General features: G+C 37.9%; 1 protein-coding gene across 8 annotated transcripts in view; it reads right to left on the bottom strand.

Moving 5' to 3' along the window:
• The window catches only part of FAT3 (FAT atypical cadherin 3), a 675,042-nt gene that overhangs the window by 574,649 nt on the left and 82,148 nt on the right, over positions 1 to 18,245 (bottom strand). The window contains exon 1 of one of the 8 annotated variants that reach the window (XM_063671319.1): positions 14,678 to 14,899. The exons of the other annotated variants lie outside the window; for them this stretch is intronic. The gene's annotated coding sequence lies outside the window, so the exon portion shown is untranslated. Of the gene's footprint in view, positions 1 to 14,677; positions 14,900 to 18,245 lie in introns of those variants that run through there. 8 annotated transcript variants of the gene reach the window in all.

The following is an 18,245-nucleotide window of genomic DNA, read 5'->3' as shown; positions in this document are numbered from 1 at the left end:
GGGTTTTAAATGTGATCAGATTAAAGGTCCTGGTTCCTAGAATATCTCTGCTAGAATCCATCCTCAAATTCCTGGTGTCAGTCTTCAGTTAAGTCCTCTGTTGAATATACAGAGTTCCAACTTGCAGAAACATCAGCAGTAATTGGTCTTTTCATCAGTGTATCTTTAGATTAATGATAACAGTCATGAAATAGATTAGATGCCACTCACTATTCATGGACAGGCATACCTCATGTTATTGCACTTCACTTTATTGCACGCTGCAGATTATGTTTTTATAAATTGAAGATCTGCAGCAACCCTGCTTTGAGCAAGTCTATCGGCACCATTTTCCCAACAGCATGTTCTCATATCATGTCTCTATGTCACATTTCAGTAATACGATATTTCAAACATTTTCATATTATATCTGTTAGGATGGTCTGTGATCAGTGATCTCTGATGTTACTATTGTAATTGTCTTGGGGTCCCACGAACCACACCCATATAAGAAGGTGAACTTAATTGATAAATACTGTGTTCTAACTGCTCTACCAATAAGCTGTTCCCCATCTCTCTCCCTCTCCTCTGGCCTCCCTATTCCCTGACACATGGCAATATTGAAATTCAGCCAATTAATAACCCTACAACATCCTCTAAGTGTTCAAGTGAAAGGAAGAGTCACACATCTCTCATTTTAAATCAAAACCTAGAAATGATTAAGCTTAGTGAGGAAGGCATGTCGAAAGCCAAGATGTGCTGAAAGCTAGGCCTCTTGCATCAATTAGCCAAGTTGTGAATGAAAAGAAAAAATTCTTGCAGGAAATTATAAGTGCCACTCTGGTGAACACAAGAATTTATCGATAAGAAAGCAAAACAGCCTTATTGCTGATATGGAAAAGGTTTTAGTGGTCTGAACAGCAGACTAAACCAGCCACAACATTCCCTTAAGCCAAAGTCTAATCCAGAGCAAGGCCCTAACTTTCTTCAATTCTATGAAGGCTGACAGAGTTGAGGAAACTGCACAAGAAAAGTCTGAAGCTAGCAGAAGTTGATTCATGAGGTTTAGGAAAAGAAGCCATCTCTATAACATAACAGTGCAAGATGAGGCAGCAAGCGCTGAAGCAACTGATTTGAAAATCAGTTTCATCTGTAGGCAAAACAGCCTTCTATTGAAAGAAGATGCTTTCATAACTAGAAAAAAGTGAATGCCAGACTTCAAAGCTTCAAAAGACAGGCTAACTCTCTTGTTAAGGGCTGATGCAGCTGGTGAGTTTAAGCTGAAGCCACTGATCATTTACCATTCTGAAAATCTAGGGCCCTTAAGAATTATGCTAAATCTACTCTGCTTGTGCACTGTCGATAGAACAAAGCCTGGGTGACAGCACATCTGTTTATAGCATAGTTTCCTGAATATTTTAAGCTCACTGTTGAGACCTACTGCTCAGAAAAAAAAAAGAAAAAGAAAAAAAAGATTCCCTTAAAAGTGTTAACTGTGCCAGGTGCAATGGCTTATGCCTATAATCCCAGTACTTTTGGAGGTCAACATGGGGGGATCACTTGAACTTAGGAGTTTGAGACCAGCCTGGGCAACATAGAAAGATCCTGTTTCTACAAAAATTAAAATTAAAAAATTAGCCAGGCATGGTGACATGCACTTGTTGTCCCAGCTACTTGGGAGTCTGTGGTGGGAGGACTGCTTGAACCTAGGAGGCTGCAGTGAGCCATGAATGCACTCCAGCCTGGGTGACAGAGCAAGACCCTGTTTCAAATACACACACACACACACACACACACACACACACACACACACACACACATATATGTATGTATATGTATATATATTACTGCTCATTAACAATGTACCTGGTCACTCAAGAGCTCTGATGGAGATATACAAGGAGATTAATACTGTTTTCATGCCTGCTAACACAACATCCACTATGCAGCCCATGGATCAAGGAGTAATTTAAACCTTCAAGTCTTACTACTTAAGAAATTCATTTCAAATGGCTATAGTTGCCATATATAATGATTCCTCTGATGAATCTGGGCAAAGTAAATTGAAACTTTTTGGGGAAAAAATCATCGTTCTAGAGGTCATTAAGATGATTTTTGATTCTTGGGAGAAGGTCAAAATATCAACATTAACAGGAGTTTGGAAAAAGTTAATTGTAACTGTCATGGATGATTTTAAGGGGCTCAAGACTTCAGAGGAGGAAGTCACGGCAGATGTGGTGGGAACAGCAAGAGAACTAGAATCACAAGTGGAACCTGAAGATGTGACTGAGTTGCTGCAATCTCATGATAAAACTTGAACAGATGAGAAGTTGTTTCCTAAGTATGACCAAAGAAAGTGATTTCTTCCAATATAATCCATTCCTGGTGAAGATGCTGTGAACTTTGTTGAAATGAGAACAAATGACTTAGGAGTATTCCATAAACTTGGTTAATAAAGCAGCAGCAGAGTTTGAGAGGACTGACTCCCATTTTGAAAGTTCTGCTGTGAGTAAAATGCTATCAAACAGCATCGCATGCTACAGAGGAATCTTTCGTGAAAGGAAGAGTCAATGAGGAAAATTTCATTGTTGTCCTATTTTAGGAAACTGCTTCTGCCACCACAACCTTCAGAAAACATCACTCTGATTAGTCAGCAGCAGCCATCAACATCGAGGCAAGACCTTCCACCAGCAAAAACATTGTGACTCACTGAAGGCTCAGATGACCCTTAGCATTTTTTTAGCAATATTTTTAAATTAAGGTATGTATATTTTTTAAGGCATAATGTTTTTGTATTCTTAATAGGTTACAGTGTAAACCTTACTTTCATATGCACTGGGAAACCAAAAAATTTGCATGATTTGCTTTATTTCTATTTTCGCTTTATTGTGGTAGTCTGGACCTGAACCCATACTATCTCCAAGGTAGGGCTGTATTGGCATGGTACTTCATTATCTTACATTCATGTTTTCTTCTTGGACCTTAAGACAAGGCCTACATCTAACCAGAGTCTGATTTTCAGCAATCAAGGTTTTCAATGATGACTATACACAAATTTTCAAAGCCATTTCATACACCTATAATCTCAATGTTCATGGCATTGAGCCTCAGTCACTTTCACTTGAACAATCACCCTGATCTGGTTTATACTCTCTTGAAACAAAGTAAGTGAGCAGAGACTCAAATAGGAGTTTACAAAAAACAATTTACCACAGAGAATATTCAAAAGGAAAAGAAGGGTGCATTTAGATTTAATCTGATACTAATAGCTGTGTCTGGGGTTACCATTAGAGGTTACTATCTCCACTCAAGATACAGCTGCACCCCCAAGTCTACACAAAACCACAAAGTTAGGATTTAACTGCCCAAGCCCAGCTCCGTAGCTTGCTCTGAAATGCTGCATAATAGTGTTTATGAAGAGAAAGGCAAACCTCTTTGAAGGTTTTTCCAATTGTTTTTTTTCTTTTTTTCTCAGGAAAGTGATCTGTTTTCAGGACCAGTGAATTTTTTTGTCTAATTAGATCATCTTAATTATGCCACTGTAACCCCTCTCAGAATATCAGAATAATAAATTAATAATCTAGAGTACAGACCTAAAAACAACCAAGAATTGTTTTTTTTTTTGAGACGGAGTCTCGCCCTGTCGCCCAGGCTGGAGTGCAGTGGCGCGATCTTGGCTCACTGCAAGCTCTGCCTCTCGGGTTCACGCCATTCTCCTGCCTCAGCCTCCCAAAGAGCTGGGACTACAGGCACCCGCCACCACACCTGGCTAATTTTTTTGTATTTTTAGTAGAGACGGGGTTTCACCGTGTTAGCCAGGATGGTCTCGATCTCCTGACCTCGTGATCCACCTGCCTTGGCCTCCCAAAGTGCTGGGATTATAGGAGTGAGCCACCACGCCCAGCCAAGAATTAGTTATATAAATAAGATCCTTCACTCTCTTCTCTCTTTAAAGAGTTATCTTATTTCATGCCAACACCTTATCAAATTTACCCTAATTATACAATTTCCTATCTCTAGGAATTTGAGTTTTATATATCCAACAACTTTAAGCATTATTCTCTAGGAAAGTGAGAGAACAAAGCAAAGTTTACTATAAATTACATTCAAACTGTGTGGGAATATTAGCTGAAAAAAGGGGGAAAATGGTCTAAGGACATTATAAGTGAAATAAGTACCCCCCCCCCTTTTTTTTTGAGATGGAGTTTCACTCCATTGCCCGGGCTGGAGTGCAATGGTGCAATCTCAGCTCACTGCAACCTCTGCCTCCTGGGTTCAAGTGATTCTCCTGCCTCAGCCTCCCAAGTAGCTGGGATTGCAGGTATGTGCCACCATGCCCAGCTAATTTTTTTTTTTTATTTAGTAGAGAAGGGATTTCAGCATGTTGGTCAGGCTGGTCTCAAACTCCTGACCTCAGGTGACCCACCCGCCTTGGCCTCCCAAAGTCCTGGGATTACAGGCGTGAGCCACTGCACCCAGCCATAAGCACCACTTTAAAAATAATAAATTACCATCAATGTAGGTCCAAAAAAATGAATTTGATCCTTAGTGCTATCTTAACCACCACACACAAAATATACATTAACTCTAAGTCCCAAACTAGTGAACTTGTTACCTATCATTTTTTTTTCTTTAGGCCTTTGGTAAAAGAATGCATGGGCCAGCATTTCCAAATTGTTAGTTCCATAAATGTCAATATGCATTTCTTGGATAAATGATGTTCTGCTGTTATGCAAATCAGGGAGGGCTCCTTCCTGCATGTCAATGGTACATGGGACCAGTGCTGAAATAAACTGACTCTGCCTAAAAGTAACTAAGACTACCTAAAAGTAATCTCCCAAATGTGTTTTATTAGGTTGTTGCAAAAGTAATTGCAGCTTTTGCCATTACTCATTGCAAAAACCGCAATTACTTTTGTACCAACCTAATAAATGAAAATCCCCAGTTCTCACCTGCCAGAGTTTTGATTCAGTGAATCTCTGGAGCCCAGGACTTTGTGATTATGATGCTAAATTTGGGAACTACTGCAATAACCCATCCTGGAGTGTCACAATGCACACTAGCAAATTAAAGTTTTGGGAGAAGCATGCATAAGAAAAACCTGCTTACTTCCTTTACCCAGTGTTTGACAAACTGATTTGACCATAAAAACTCCTTCTGTCTTCCTCATCCCTACTCCTCTCCCATAACTATTAACACGTTTTCACTGAATACAGTTTGAAAAACACTAGTACAAGCATTCTTATGTCATTTTTATATATACTTGATTAGAAATGGCAAGAGGATTGCCTATATTTATACTGGGTACTTTATATTCATAGCTCAGTTTTCCTTATCTCCTAAACATGCATCTACAAAACTGTATAAGAAAAAATTACTTTTAGAAGCAGATTCCGTAATATTTCAAATCCTCAATATTATGTTCTCCTTAAGGGTAGGAACTATGTCTCATCCATTTTTCTATCAGCAACACTTTGCACAGGACATAAGATACATCAATGTTGTTGGAGCTGATGGAAGGAAGATTCACACTATTATACTTACTGAACACACAGAGAGATTAAAGTAGTTTATAACGACTTTTTAAAACATGAGTTGAAGAAACAATGGTTTATTGTTGCCTTAAATCTTGGGCTACCAAAAAATGTTTGAATTCTACCACTTTGTATTTTTCCCATCATTCAGTGTTATTTGAATTCTACCACTTTGTATTTTTCCCATCATTCAGTGTTGAACACATATTGTCCACTGCTTGCCACCTTGACTTATTCAAGAGTATCAACCAATTATATCCCAATCAACTTGAACAATGAAAGAAAACCACACACAAACGTAGGGGAAGACTTTTATGATATTTTACCTCTTAATTGTGAAACACGCTGATTACTCTAGGGGAAAAGAGTCTTGCTTGTCATTTTATTGCCCAGTGCCTTTCATAGAGATGTCCAATAATCACTTGGGCTTTTTGTTATTGTTGTTGTTGTTGTTGTTTAGATTGTGTATGAGTGCATGCATATAAGCAACTGATCAAAGCTCTCCCATGAGAAGGTTCCATGAGAGGAGGATGTTTGTTGTGTTTATTGCACATAGAATATGCTCCATAAATAGTTGAGAACAAATGAATGAGTGAATTCCACATTCAGCACATGGACTCTTTGCTGCACTCAGCACATGCAGTTGCAGAAACCAGCATTCGTGTCACAGGGTCTGCCTGTACCATCTACCAAAACACCCTCCTTGGTCAGTGTCTCAAAGGCTGCTACATCACCTGTCTATATTTCAGTCTACTACTTTCTAGAAATCCATGCTATGATATGGTGTCTCCTCTACACCAAGGAGTTGGAGTCTGCAAAGTACTTTACAAAATACTTTACGAAGTACTTTACAAAATATTTTCAGAGTAAAGACATATAATTTCAGAGTGATTTCTGCTAAAGAAAAAGCAACCTAGAAGTGGCAGGAGATTGAGAACAACTCCCTCCTGTCACTTTGGGCAAAGTTCCATCACAGCTGGAGACTTTTGTACTGAATAAATGCAAACAAAAAAATAACGACTATTAGAATCAAGGCACTATATTTGAAAGTTTGATAGGGCTGAGGCCACTTTGGGGAAAACTGCTCAAGACCAGCAGGTTCAGAATAATGATTACACCAGTGCCCCCACTTTGATCTTGGCCAGAACTCTTCCTTCCCCTATGTCTCCTACACATTATGTAATTCTAGGAATTTGGAGGTAGAAAATATCTTTGAAAAAGTTACGAGTGCTAAAAAAGCACCAGGCATCACTATTTAGTCACCAGCATAAACTTACTGACAACCATGAAAAAGCCATGGATACCTGCAATAGACTTCACTCCAACCCAGCAAAGAGAACTTGATATTCAGCAATACCTTAGAGAATGGCTTTATTTATTTTTCGCACAGCCAGTTCTATGCATTTCCAAAGAACAATCTTTTCTCCCTACCAAACCAACCCTGCCTCTTTCTGCAAGGCTACCCTGGCCAGCACTTTAGCCAATCCCCCTTTCTGATGCTAATGAAGTGAAAACAACCAAATCCTTTGGTTTTCAAGCAAAATTAGCAATCTGCAATCACTCAGCTGTAGTAGGTAAAACTGAAAGAACTTCCAATGGAGAAAAAAAAATCTAAATATTCCTTAGAACAAAAGAATACGATTAAAAGAGAGAAAGAGTTTACATGGAATCTCCCTGTCCACATGTTTGCAGGGAGAGGAGAGAAATATTTTAATCATTCATGTCCTGGTTTTCTTCATTCATTCATTCATTCATTCAGTCTTTCCTTTATTTTTAATTCTGACGGCTGCACTCAAAATAATTCTTGCCCGTAGCCTTGAGTAACCAGGATACTCAAAATTTTGGCCATATCGCAAGGAGTCTAATGACATGTCAAGATTCAGAATCATCAGTCCTGAAGTCCCCAAATCCTCATCTGCCACCTCCTTGGTGGCACAGCCAATATGTTCCATGATTGGTTATTCCTTCTTTGTTGAAATGAAACCATGGGTTTTCCCAAAAAGGCTGGCTCCAAAGTGGAGAAAGATTGGAATGTGGAAAATCATTGACTGAAAGCTACAATGTGGCTATTAAATAGTTTACTCAGCTCAATACCCAGCAGCTAAAGGTCTCAGAGATCTTCCCTAAATCAGACCTAGGATCTAAATAGAGTTGATTGAAATAGAATGATTCCAAAGTGTGATTTAATCATTTTTTCCTCAACACAAAGAAACGGTGGGCATCATGCAATTCCAGCAGCAATTTATTCTTGTATGCATTTTTCAGCTTAATTTTGCTGATACATTAGAAAATAGATAGACAGTTTGGCTGTATAATTTGCCAAGACTAACGGAAGCAGTCAATTGTAGAGTACTCAAGAGGTAATCCATCTCCAATTCAACTTGTTAAGCATGGATAGCTGGGGGTATATTTTTGGCATGCCATTAGGAGAACCATTGTCAATACAAAAACAGACTCGTAGATTAGTTTTTTTTTAATCAAAGCAACTGTTAAATATGCATTTAGTATATATTTCTTCGACAACCAACAGTTATACTCCTGCCAACAAGCATGTTATCTTAGGGCACAGATTGTGTCTGAGTACTGAAATCTCACTCCTTTTCAGTGAAAGGAAACTTCTGTATTTACTGCCGCCCTTCAAGTGGAGTGTCTTCTTTACACTTCCAAAGCAAGCTGGTCCCCCTACTTCTCTTTTTAGCCCTAGTTCTGCTTGGCTCAAGGCATGTCAGAGAGCTGTAGACTCCACAGACGACCTGGGTGATATTTGAGCCTAGTATTTTCTATTCATTTTTTACTTTTGAATCCTTTTTTTCACCCAAACATATAATCACTGGAAATCCCTTAGGAAATCTTTTAATGATTTCATCGTTTTTGCATGGTATATAAGAGATTTAAAATAAAGCATTTCACTTGAGATCAATGCATTATTAAAGATTTTATCAGAAAGTTCATTTAATACAATTTTAATAATATTCATTATGTATGAAGACAAATTTCAACCTTTCCCCTTTGAATAAGTAATATATGCTGTTCAATTTACTTTAAATTTATTTTATTTAAAAATTATGATTGGATCAGGCACGGTGGCTCATGTCTATAATCCTGGCACTTTGGGAGGCCAAGGTGGGTGGATCACTTGAGACTGGAAGTTTGACACCAGCTTGGGCAACATGGAGAAACCCTGTCTCTATGAAAAACAAAAATTAGCCAGGTGTGGTGATGCATGCCTGTAGTCCCAGCTATTCGGGAGGCTGAGGCGGGAGGATCACTTGAGCCTAAAAGGCAGTGGTTGCAATGAGCTGATATCGTGCCACTGCACTCCAGCCTGGGCAACAGAGTCAGTTTCTCTCTCTCTCTCTCTCTCTCTCTCTCTCTCTCTCTCTCTATATATATATATATATATATACACACACACACATATATATACACACACACACTGAGGTTTGACTAACCAATATTGTGTTAACAGTAAACTTTGTGACCTTATAGTTGAATGTTTGCATCATGTCCTCAAAAAACTTAACTTTTGTTTTGTAATTTTCATGGTTTCAGGCTTTGATTTGCAAGTGTCTCTCAACAAATAACCATAGAGTGAGTATGAATAATTTTTAATCTCAGTAAATAAAGAGCCAAATTGGATCTAGTAGGCACTGTTTTTTACATTTTTAACACCTGATGTGCTATAGAAGGACCCTGATCATGTCAGCTTGAAGATCTGCTTAGGAAAATCTCAAGGTTATTCACAGGATTATCATTTTTATCCTCCTTGCCAACTTGTTTGTGTATTTCAGTATCAATGTTTCTTATGTTTCCTCTCTTCAACCAGAACCCCATGAAGGTTGTCATTAAACTACTGTATGTATATTTAGGAGTAAAAAAGGCTTGAGCTGACATACCAACGTACCATGCCACATACCCAAGGCACCATACTACACACCCAAGCAGCTGAGTTCAAAGCATGATCATGTGACCTTCCCTCACTATCACTGCTGTGCCCAGAAAGGTTTCAAATGGTTCTACTTTAAAAGGAAAAGTTCTAGTGAAGGAGTGGGAGGAGAGCTCCATTTGGCAACTGAGGGTAAAAAAGCTTGGCCCTGTAGTTTGCAAGATAACACAGCTAAAAACGAGCCTTAGGACAACTCCAGGGTCCCAATTCTGGCTTCAAACTCAGGTCTTGTGACATTCAGTTCCCTGGAGAATTTCTGCAAAGTTCTGGAAGGCAAGTTCAGTGGTAAAATAAACATTAGCCCAGCAGGAAGTGGCAAGAGGATACTCAGAGTACTGGCAGCCTGTAACTGTTTGTGGCCAAAAGTCAGAACCCTAAGGAGAATCAGAAACAAAAACCCAAACTCCAATTTCCAGACCCACAATAAGCAGACACTAAAAGCAAATGAAAAAGCCTACAGTATATACTTACCCCTCTACTGCTTCGGAAGATTAAAATTCTCTTTCCCTTCTACCAAACCAGTCCAGCATTTTTCTTGTTTCACGCAATGAGGGGCTTCATATGTTGTTTTACAAATGTAAAAACTATCAAATTTGTATTTGTTCAAGTTGCATACCTGAAGAAATACATCTCCATGTTCTCATCTGAACCTTAGAATCTGTTAAAAATCAAATGATCCAATGACCTTAATTATTAATTAGCCAAAACCACAAAACTTCATTCCTAGGATTGGACCAAGTATCTAATCATCTTTTGTAGTCTTCACTTTTGAGAATGTCACACAACTTTCCCTGAAGTTTGAAGGTTTGAAAAATGTTTTTTCTGAGGCAGTTCTATAGAGTCATTGAAAGAATATACAGTAGGGGAAATAGGCTAAGTTGATCACATTCATAACAAACAATGCTACAGCATGCAAAATATCCTTGGCACTTAGCCTCTGAGAATTTTATCATACCAAAATCCATACAGTCAGTTCTGCTCCAATAGAATGTATGTGTTGCTGAAATTCTTTGTGCTCTGCAAAATCGCACAATAAAAACCAAGTGGCTTGCCGGAAAAATTAGGTTTGAGGCCGGGTGTGGTGGCCCACGCCTGTCATCCCAGCACTTTGGGAGGCTGAGGCGGGCAGATCAGTAGGTCAGGAGTTGGAGACTGGCCTGACCAACATGGTGAAACCCCCTCTCTACTAAAAATACAAAAATTAGCCGGGCATGGTGGTGTATGCCTGTAATCCAAGCTACTCAGGAGGCTGAGGCAGGAGAACTGCCTGAACCCAGGAGGCAGAGGTTGCAGTGAGCCAAGATTGCACCACTGCACTCTAGCCTGGGCCACAGGGTGAGAGTCTGTCTCAAAACAAAACAAAACAACACAAAACAAAACAAAAAATGGGTTTGAGGTACAACAATCAAAAACATTGTCAGTAACACGTTAAAAAGAAGCAGAAACGTAATAAAAATGGTAGCACAGTTTTACATGTGTTACATTGTTGAGAAATATATAAATACAACAATAAACATGGCATATTATCACATAAAAAAACTGGGATTTGCTGTGGAAGTGAATGTGGTTAAGGGATGAGGCTTGTGGGTTATTGTGAAGTGGTGGAAGAAGGGTGTTCTGAAATCAGACAGAAAGTTGGTAGTCCCAGATGTGGATGGGTGCATTTTTGGGTTTCCTATGTGGCATTCAGCTGGCTACAGTTTCTGCATTTACCTAGTGTTTCTCTGGGAGGAAATCACACATAAGCAAATACAGCATTTGTTTTATGCTTGTCTTGAATATATCAATTGCTTTGGAACAAATTTGCCTTTTCAAAACAAGTGTGATAGCAGAACTGACTTTACTAAGAATTGATTATAGTCATAAAGATTAAAATTTAGAGATTAGAAAGCTGGGAAGTACTTAAAGAGCAGCTATCATAATTCAAGTCCTCATATTACAGATAATATTAAGATATCAGCATGTTGTTTGAGTTTTGTTTTGTTTTGTTTTGTTTTCCCCAGAATTTGCCCCTATAGCTTCAGGGACACTAACAAATTTTCAAGACCCAGTCTAAACTAGCGAAGGTACCAAAGGAGAGATACTTTGATGGGAAAAACAAGCACTTAGGTCACAGCCCAGTTCCAGGTCCATGGATATGGTTTTGCATCTGACATGTATGGATCTAGGTGCTTCAAGAGTTGTTTGGGAAACCCATATTATTATCCAAGAAGCACACTCCTACTGGCTCAAGTGACAAGATACACCTAAAATATACTCACAAAAAGAATGTTTTCTGTTTGCTGGGTTCTCTCCATTTATCACTTTGAGGTTCGTGAGAGCCCTAGGACTAAGGTTCACAGTCATTTCTAGGACAGCTGTTACTAGTATTACTGATACAGAAGTCATTATTTGTTTTGTGTGGTGCAAAATGATTAGTGGGCCCTATTAGCCTTTTAAGGGTAATTCATCTACTTTCAGAGGCTTGGAAACCTCTGCAAAAGAAGCCCAATTTTCCTTAATACACATGTAGGAAGCATAGAGGGAGGGAATTTCCCTTCTCCAAATTCAACTAAAGAGGAAGCAGAAAAGATTTTGCAATGCACTTATCCACTGTCCTGTCAGACTACTGCGAAAACTTTTCACTGTGTAACATTCTGTGAATATTACTAAACAACTCCTATATACCAAGTACTAATGAAGACTACAGAATCACGAATTCGTGTAGGCAGGGGCTGGAGCCTGCATTATTCAAACACACCACAAGGGAGTCCTTTGAATACGCCCAGGTTGAGAGTCACTGATTTTGTACCTGAAAAGGTATCCTAAGACTGTTATGCTTTATGTAAGGGATATATACAGCTGACATTTTAGGTAACAAAGTTCAAAAACTTGGAAGAGAAGAAAAATTGATTATGAAGGCAAAGTATCTTTTTTTTTTCCTTGTTTATTTTTACTCAATGTAGATGATTGGGATAAAATGTAGAAGGGGAAATGTTTAAGGTTTTCATGGGTATGTATGAGCCACGCTGGGCCATCTCCTTTTGATTTTGAAAAGAAGGTAAAGCCCTCCTGCTGCCACATTAAACCAGGGGAGACTGAATGACAAAGACACTGGACAGTGAGGGACTGGGATGAGGGTTAGGTGTGAGAGAGACACCAGCTTTAAATCTGGGCCCTACTCTACCTATTCAATCTCCAGCAGTCTTGACAGAAACCTTTGAGCCAAGGTCAAGAAAATAGCACTCTTCTTTTACTGATAGTGTCCTCCTTTCACCCAGATTGCTTCTTGTCTCTTCTCAAAGTCTAACATAAAAGAAACCCAGTTTGTTTTGCTGATATCCCTAAGTTGTTTAAGTGGATGCATCGATACATCCTTTTGAAAAAAACATTTCCCACATGCTCTTTGGAGCAAATTCTATAAAGAAAATATCATTAAAGGGATCTCCATCCCCAATAAAATACATCCTATGCTACTACCAAAGGGTCCTTGTAAATCACGAGTGCTTAAGAAAATAAGACATAATCATTTTTTTCAATAAACCTCAGTTGGTTTCCAACTGCATAAATTCCATAGTGATGGGCAATCTGTTTTTGAAATGTTTCTTAACCAAAGGTACATTTTTCCCAGAGATAACAATCAACTGATAGTCTAGTTTTAATTACTTTAAGTAGGACAGATTAAAAGCATAACCTTAAGATATATACATATGTGTGTGTGTATATACGTGTGTGTACATGTATATATGTATATGTGTACATATGTATATATACATATACACGTGTACATGTACACATGCATATGTACACGTGTACATGTACACATGCATATGTACACATGTATATGTACATGTACACATGCATATGTACACATGTATATGTACATGTACACATGCATATGTACACATGTATATGTACATGTACACATGCATATGTACACATGTATATGTACATGTACACATGCATATGTACACATGTATATGTACATGTACACATGCATATGTACACATGTATATGTATATATACACATATAAGACTGAGTGTGTATATATATATACACACATATAAGACTGAGTGAGATTCCATCTCAAAAAAAGTTTTTTAAATAAAAATTAAAAAATAAAAGTAAAAAGAATGGAAAAAAATCTGGTTGTACCCTACACTCAAAACATCTCTGGTCTTGCAAGACAGTTGCTTGGTGGCATCAGATGATTTCCAATAGCTATTACCTAAATTTATCCATGAAACTACTCATCATGATACAGAAAAAATGCTTAGCCTGTCAAAGAAATATTGTCGTGGAAACTTTAAAAAGGTTATTTTCAGGTCGTGTGTTACCTGTTAACTACAGAAACTTATATGTGTATATACATGTATATACATATACATACATACACATATATATACACACACACACACGTATATACACACACATACTTTTCAGGTAATGAATACACTAAAAGCCGACAGTTCCCCAATGAACATTATTATATCCATGTAACAAAACTACACTTGTATCTCTTAAATTTATACAAATAAAAAATGTATATAGTTTTCTAAGTACTTACTACTAAGATTCTTTTGCTAAAATTCTTATTACTAAGATTCTTTTGCCTGTGGTTCAGTTCATATTTCAATTCTGCACAGACACAAAACTTTCCTCTAAGTATACAGAAAACAAGAAGCATAATTAGTAATGTATATTTATCAACATGTGTATACCCACACTACAGTAACTGAGCAATTAATGTAAATGTTACTATTGTACTTCATTTAAATAGTCTCTAACTTTCCTCACTCTGATTACTAAATAAAATGCACTGTAATTTTCAATCGGTAAAAATGCAATCTGTTAAAGTAAAATATTCTTATCTTGGGATAAGATCACAACTCCTATTCCCACAGTTTACAGAAATCATTGAAAAGGTTGACTACACATACACTACATTTCTTTACTGGTCCAGGAAAAGTTTTAAATTAAAATAAACATCATGAATCAAAGGTTGTTTTTTGTTGTTTTTCTTTGAAAACAAGTGAATAGACATTCCACCAATAGTCAAAAAATTGCCAAGGTTATTTTTCCTTCACATATTTAAAAAAAAGAGATCTAACAGGATAAGCTACAGAAGTCGAGCACTAACTCTCATTCCAATCTTCCCTCAAGAGCCAATTAGTTGGAAGCCTTAGAAAGAGAACAATGTACCAATTCTTTGCAGCAACAAATTACAGAAGCCCTTACCTTTTAGTCAGAGTAAGTGACAGATAACCAGCATAATAAACTCAGCAGGCATGCCCGCCATGCACATTTCTCAGTGGGCTCCTCCTGTAGTACCCAAAGAACTGTGCATCAAAACTCCAGCCTGTCTGATCCATCCTTCATTCACTGTCTGAGATACCAGCTACCAGGGTAACAAGAAGGGCCTCACGAAGTGGCAATCTCAGTTTCTTAAAAACCTTTGTCCTGAAGAAGAGAGGAGAAGAGGGCAAGGGGTGGGAAAGAAACAGGGAGAGGAGCAGAATAATTACTTTCCCGAAGGTGAAGTGTTTGCCATAAACTAAATGCACCGCAACCAGCGTTTTAAGTTTGAACGACCCTGCTTGCAAGCTCCTGAAGAATCTGCCCCACCTCTGCCTCTTAGGAGAAAAGTGTGTGTGTGTGTGCATGCGTGTGTGTAAAAGAGCGCGAGAGTGCAAGCACCAATGTATGGACAGGGAAGGGAAGGAGAGATGGCTGGAGAAGTGAGGGGGAGGGCTGGGGGGAGAGCTCTAGGATGTGACCCACATATGGAATGAGCATTAGAACAATGAGGACAGGACCGCCAAGCCGGTGCACTCTGGGGCAGCAGTTTTCAAAACAAGGCTTCACAGCTTTGCAGGAAAGGGGGGTGTGGGGAAACATAACACAAAACAAGCTAATTGAAATAAGCAACTGGATACAAAACGAGCTGGCCAAATCACCAGTAATCAGCAATCGGGACATGGTGAGCTCTTGGATTTCATTTTTATGCAGCCTGTGGGTTTATTCCCCTCGTTACTAGAAAGCTTTTGGTCCCGGGGGCGTAGAATTCCAGAGGACCCAATTAACACCATACTTGGCTAGTTCCCTGGTATGATCAATATGGAATAAGCTGCCTTTTAGCATCTCCATAAAACAAAACAGCCCAGAAACTGGGTCTGCTATTTTTTTTATTTCCTTTGTAGACTGACAGCCAAATTGGGAGGGTGGGGCGGGGGAGCCACACACATTTCAGACATTAAGAAAGGATACAGAGGGCATGACCTGGCTGAACATATTTAAGAACATTAGGTCTAATAAAGTTTTGAAGTCAATTAAATAATCTCTTCTGTATCCTCAGGTATTTGATGACCAGAGGGCTGTTCCACACATGAGGTTTTCTGGGCTTAACTCACAAGGGGCTCTAATGATTGCTAGGTTCTTCATAACACAATTCTAGTGTTTTGGCAAATGATTGACTCATATACATGTTAGCTAACCTTCTGTGGTAAACAGGACTTAGTTTGCACAATAACTTTCATAGTAAGTCTTCCTTAAAAATAGTATTTTTTTCTCTGGTTTTGATTTCATTTCACAGTCAAACAACTGGTTTTCTTCATAACCCAGAGATAAAACAACATCCAAAGTAGTATTGGTATATTTCAGCATTTCATTAATTAAAAAAAGAAACCATTCTCATGTGAGGCTTTCCCAACAAACTCTTCATTCACTAATATTTTATTTGTAGTGCAACTAGTTTAATTTGTAATTTCAAGCTACTTCTACGTTCTGTTCTCTGCTTACTCTGAAAACACAGATAATCAAACAACCTGTGAAAGAAAGAGATGGCAATAAAACTTTCCAAAAAGCACATGCATTCATGTGGCACATGCACACACACACACACATACACAAACACTCCTGTGAAAACCTGGAAGGCAACTTCAAAGTGAGTGCCATGTTTCTAATATTGTACTACTAATCCTCTGATTTCAGAAGTGTGTGACCAGGAAAAAATGTTGCTGTTAAGTTCAGGGCTACTAGAGCTAGGTTTACATCTGGTTAAAAGAAAAAAAAAATCCCTCTGATAAAATTACTAAAGATCAAATTTCCATAAGAATAAGCTCAATAAAAATGTTCATGAAGAAAGAGATTACTAATTCCCATGTGGTACTAAAGGTTTTAAAGAGTTAAATCACAGCATATGAAAACCTGTGTTTAAATAATTTTTAGGCAATGACACAAGCTGAGGAGGGAAATAAAATTAATAAGTGACAGGAATGAGGGGCTGTCAGCACCAACTCCAAATTTCATGCTCCTTGGCTTGATCCTGTATTTTATTTAACACAGATTTCTACATATGCAAAATTTGCCTCTTGTGAGGTCTTGTACAAGGTTGAAGAACCTTGGGCTGTGAGCTTATCTGAGAGACACAATGAAGCGGGATGAACTGGTGGCAGGGGCTGGGAGCACTGGTTGCAAGTATTAAATGCTGTTTACAGCTGCAGCTTCAAGGCAAAGTCTAAGCAATGACACTTTCAAGTAACCAAAGGGTATTCCTCTGGACAGTGATCTTGTGGATGAGGCAAATCTGATCTTCTGACTAAACGTGCTCAATTTCAGTCTGCATACAAGAATGCTTTCCATTTGCATTTACTTTTGTTTCATTTGATTGCATGTCTGCCTAGCCAGGTAGTGAGCCAAATTAAACAAAGGAAAACTTTTGAAATATTCTATTCCAGCTTCAACATGATGTTGTTTTCTTCTGTGCTGTTTTGAAAATGAGCCAGGATGTAAACGGGCTGTGTTATCTTGTATGGAACTGCCTCAGGCAAAGTATTCCCATTAAGCAGGAACAGATCCAGGTATGGGGGGCGGGGGGCTGAAGCTGATTCCACGTAGAGGACTCTCTTTAAGTATATAACATTATGAATTCATACTTAAGTGGAAACCCAGGCTCATGTCTGTAATCTCAGCACTTTGGGAGGCTGAGGTTGGAGGATAACTTGAGCCCAGGAGTTGGAGATCAGCCTGGGCAACATAGAGAAACTGTCTCTACTAAAAATAAAATTAAAAAAAAAAATAGCCAGACATGGTGGCACATGTCTGTAGTCCCAGCTACTCAGGAGGCTAAGGAGGGAGGATCACTTAAGCCCCGGAATCTGAAGATGTGGTGAGCTATGACCACACCACTGCCTTCCAGCAGTGCAAGGGCAATAGAGAAAGACTCATCTCAAATTTATATACATATAAATTTATATATATACAAATTATATATATATAATATATATATATGAGCCACTTCCAAGGCTCTCCACTTTATATATATATAAAAATATATATAATATAAATATATACATAATATATATAATATAAATATATACATAATATATATAATATAAATATATACATTATATATAATATAAATATATACATTATATATAATATAAATATATATAATATATAATATAAATATATACATTATATATAATATAAATATATATAATATATAATATAAATATATAATATATAATATAAATATATTATATATAATATAAATATATATAATATATAATATAAATATATATATATAAAAGTTTATATATAAAGTGGAGAGCCTTGGAAAAAGCTCATGAGGGGGAAGGGTACTAAAAGTGAAGCTACAAAAACTTTACAGTAAGTACGCCTCTAATTTCACTAGGACTCTACTAAGAGCACCCCCAGTATCCCACAGTAGAGTTGTGAATATATTTTCTCATTGGTAGTAATGGGAGGAGATAGTCACCTAGAGAAACTAAAAACATTTAGTCTA

The sequence above is a fragment of the Pongo pygmaeus genome, chromosome 9, assembly GCF_028885625.2.
Source record: "Pongo pygmaeus isolate AG05252 chromosome 9, NHGRI_mPonPyg2-v2.0_pri, whole genome shotgun sequence".
Classification (NCBI taxonomy): Eukaryota; Metazoa; Chordata; class Mammalia; order Primates; family Hominidae; genus Pongo; species Pongo pygmaeus.
This window is presented reverse-complemented; position numbering and strand designations above follow the sequence as displayed.